Raw genomic sequence first — 4,763 nt, 5'->3', positions numbered from 1 at the left:
AAAAAGAATTGGATTCTTAACGTTAAGTAACCAATAAATGTTGTAGTAGAATAATTTTGTCCCTTTTTTTGGACTGCAATTGTTTAAATATAAATGTTATTTGTTGGATTTTATTGAACGTAACACATTTTATTTTTTAGTATACGCTTTAAAACTTAAAAGATAACGTTTTACAGCTTCTGTTATATAGCATTTCTTTATGTATCTAATAGATTTGAACTACGGTTTAATTCAGAAAGTAACAAAAATTTCTTTCTAAGTATATTTCAACATTTTAGGCGACGGTTAAAATGTGCTATTAGAAACAAGACAAAATAGATGTCAGGTTGACTACAATTGAGTTTTGTTAAAAAAGAATTGAGTTTTTCCCGTAAAGTAACAAACAAATGTTGTAGTAAAATGATTTTTTTCCTTTATTTGGACTGCAGTTGTTGAAATATAAATGTTATTTGCTGAATTTTATTGCACATAACACTTTTTACTTGATTGTATACGCTTGAAAACTTGAAATTAATATTTTACAGCTTTTGTTTTATAGCATTTCTTAATGTATTTGATAGTTTTAAACTACGGTTTAATTTACAAAAAAGCAAAAATTTCTTTCTAAATATATGAAATATTTTTAGCGACGGTTGAAATGTGCTACTTGAAACAAGACAGAATAGATGTGAAGTTTTCTACAATCGAATTTCATCGAAAAAGAATTAAATTCCACACTTAAAGTAACCAAAAATGTTGTAATAAAATGATTTTTTCTCTTTTTTAGGACTGCAGTTGTTAAAATATAAATGTTATTTGTTAAATTTTATTGTACTTAACACATTTTATTTGTTTGTATATGCTTTAAAACTGTAAAGAAAACGTTTTATAGCTTTTGTTATATAACACTTGTTTAGATATCTGTTAGTTTTAAACTATTATTTAATCTGGAAAGCAGCAAAAATTTTTCTTAAATAAATTGAAAAATTTTAAGCAACGGTAAAATGTGCTATTAGAAACAAGACAGAATGTATGTCAGGTTGACTACAATCGAATTTCGTCAAAAAAGAATTAAAATCTACACAAAAAGTTACGAAACAAAGTTTTGATAAAATGATTTTTTTTATTTTTTTAAATGGCAGTTGCTGAAATATAATTAGTATTTGCTTGATTTTATTGGACTTAACCCTTTTTATTTGTGAGTATATGCTTTAAAACTTTAAATAAAACGTTTTATAGCTTTTGTTCTATAGCACATATTTATATATCTAATAGTTTTTACCTATTATTTAATCTAGAAGGCAGCAAAAATCTCTCCTATATATATTGAAAAATTTTTTGCTGCGGTAAAAGTGTGGTATTAGAAACTATACAGAATGGATGTAAGGTTGAATACAATTAAGTTTCGTCGAAAGAGGGTTTAATTCTACACGTAAAGTAACCAAAAAATGTTGTTATAAAATGAATTGTTCCCCTTTTTTGGACTGCAGTTTTTACAATGAAAGTGATGTTAGCTAGATTTTATTGGAAATAATACCTTTTATTTGTAAGTATACGCTTTAAAACTAGAAAGAAAACGTTTTATAGCATTTGTTATATAGCACTTCTCTAGATATCTGATAGTTTTTAACAATTATTTAATCTAGTATGCAGCATAAATTTTTCTTAAACATATTGAAGAATTTTTACAGACGGTAAAAATGAGCTACTAAAAAAAAAACAGAATGGTTGTCAAGTTGACAAAAATCATATTTCGTCGAAAGAAAATTGAATTCTACACGTAAAGTAACCAAAAAAAGTCGTAATTAAATGATTTTTTTCCTTTTTTTTTTACTGCAGCAGTCCAAATATAAATGATGTTTGCCAAATTTTTCCGATCTGAACACCTTTTATTTGTTAGCATACGCTTTAAAGCTTTAAAGAAAACGTATCATAGCTTCTGAAAAATAGAACTTTTATAGAAATTTTAAACTTTTTAACTACGATCTAGTTCATATAGTAGCGAAAATTTTATATAAATATATTAAAAAATTTTTAGCGGAGATACAAATATGCTATTAAAAACTAAACAGTATAGAAGTTATGTTGACTAAGATCAAATTTTGTCGAAAAAGAATTGAGTTCTTCACGTAAAGTTACCAAATATTTAAAAAAAGATGATTTTTGCTCTTTTCATGGAGTGCAGTTGTTGTAATGTAAATGATATTTGCTGGATTTGATTTGACAGAACACTTTTTATTTGTTAGTATACGTTTTAAAACTTGAAAGAAAACGTTTTATAGCTTTTGTTATACAGCACTTTTTTAGAAATTTTATAGTTTTTAACTACGATTTAAACCAAAAAGTTGTGAAAGTTTCTTTTTAAATATAATATTAAATTTTTAACGACGGTAAAAATTTGCTACTAGAAACAAATCAGAATGGATGTCAGGTTTACAACAACCGAGTTTTGTTGAAAAGGAATTGAATTCTTTACGTAAGGTAACCAAAAAAAGTTGTAATAAAATGGATTTTTCTCTTCTTCTAGACTGCAGTTAGTAAAATATTTGGTGTACAAATAAGTTTTCGCTGTTTTTATGTAGATAGCGCAGCGCGGAGCTTCCGTTAACTTTCGCAGATGATATCCTGCTTAAAAATTAGTTTGGACGTTGAAGAACAACATAACCTATTAATATTATTTATTTCATATTGGTAATATATATTTTTTTTAGTTGAAAATTTTTAAATTTGAGGCAAATACACGTCATTTGCGGAAAATATTAGTTTACTTCTTTAATATAAAGAAATCTGCTGCTGAGGCGCATAGATTGCTCGTAGAAGCATATGGTAAGACTGCTTTGAGTGAAAGAACGTTTCGTGAGTAGTTTCAAAAGTTTAAAAACGGTGATTTCCACGTAGAAGTTAAAGATCGCAGTGAAAGGCCAAAAATTTACGAGGATGCAGAATTGGTGGAAATATTGGAGGAAGATTCATCTCAAACACCAAAAGAACTTGCTGTAACCTTAGAAGTCACTCCGCAAGCAGTCTCACATCGTTTAAAATCATTTGGAATGATTAATAAACAAGGAAATTGGGATCCGTACGAATTAAAGCCGAGAGATATTGAACGCCGATTATGCTTAAGTAAAATACTGCTTGCTAGACATAAAAAAAAAAGGGTTTTTTACATCGTATCATCCCTGGTGACGAAAAAGGGATACATTATGATAATCCAGAAAGAAGAAAATCATGGGGATTACCAAGCCATGCGCCAACATCAACAGCAGAACCGAATATTCACGGAAAAAAACTCATGCTGTTTATTTGGTGGGATCAGCTGGGTGAAGTGTATTATGAGTTGCTTAATCCGAGCGAAACAATAACCGGAGCCCTCTATCGAACACAATTATAAGATTGAGCTAAACTATGAAGGAAAAACGCCCTAAATACTATTCTAGACACAAAAAAATTATTCTCCTGCATGACAATGCTGGTCAACATGTAGCGGCTCCCCTGAAAAAGTATTTGAAAACACTTGATTGGGAAGTGTTACCCCACCCGCCGTATTCACCAGACATTGCACCGTCCGATTATCACCTATTTCGGTCCATGACACATGCTCTTTCGGTGCAGCGTTCAAATCATATAAAGATACCAAAAATTAAGTTAATTCGTTGATAGCCTCAAAAGACAAGAAGTTCTTCCGACGGTGGATCTGAATGTTGCCTGAGAGATGGGAAAAAGTCATTGCAAGTGATGGACAGTATTTTAAATAACCTTAAAATTACCATTCTTCTAAAAAAGATAATTAATTTTTAATAAAAACGGCGACAATTATTAGTAAATGTAATATAAATGATATCTGCGAGATTTTATCGAAACAAACTCTTTTTATTTGTTTGTATATGCTTTAAAACTTGAAAGAAAACGTTTTATACCATTTGTTATATAGCACTTCTTTAGATATCTGATAGTTTTCCAGAATTATTTTTATCTAGAAAGCAGCGAAAATTTATTTTTAAATATATTGAATAATTTTTAGCGACAGTAAAAATGTGCTACTAGAGACAAAGTAGAATAGATGTCTGGTTTACTACAGTAGAGTTTCGTTGCAAAAGAATTGAATTCTTCACGTAAAGTAACAAAAAAAAATTGTTATAAACTGATTTTTTTCCCTTTTTTTGGACTGCAAATGTTATAGTATAAATGTAATTTGCTAGATTTTATTGGTCTAAACACTTTTTATATATTAGTATATGCTTTAAAACTTAAAAGAAAACGTTTTATAGCTTTTGTTATATAGCACTTTTTTAGAATTTTTATAGTTTTTAACTTCAAGCTAATCCTTAAAGTAGCGAAAATTTCTTTTTACATATTTTGAAAAATGTTTAGCGACCGTAAAAATGGGCTACTAGAAACAAAAAAAAATGGATTTCAGGTTTACTACAATCGAGTTTCCTTAAAAAATAATTGAATTCTACACGTGAAGTAACCAAAAAAAGTTTTAATATAATGATTTTTTCTCTTTTCTTCGACTGCAATTGTGGAAAAGTAAATAATATTATCTAGATTTTATTGGACATAACTTTTCTTATTTGTTTGTATACGGTTTAAAACTGGAAAGAAAACGTTTTATATCTTTTGTTATATAGCACTTTTTTAGAAATTTTATAGTTTTAAACTACGATTTAATCCAAACCAAAGCGAAATTTTCAATCTAAATATATTGAAACATTTTAAGCGACGGTAAAAATGTGCTATTAAAAACAAAAAAGAATGGATGTGTGGTTTTCTACAATCGAGTT

This window comes from Polistes canadensis, unplaced genomic scaffold (genome assembly GCF_001313835.1).
Source record: "Polistes canadensis isolate GaletaPanama2010 unplaced genomic scaffold, ASM131383v1 scaffold_593, whole genome shotgun sequence".
NCBI lineage: Eukaryota > Metazoa > Arthropoda > Insecta > Hymenoptera > Vespidae > Polistes > Polistes canadensis.
Note: the sequence above shows the minus strand (reverse complement) of the source record.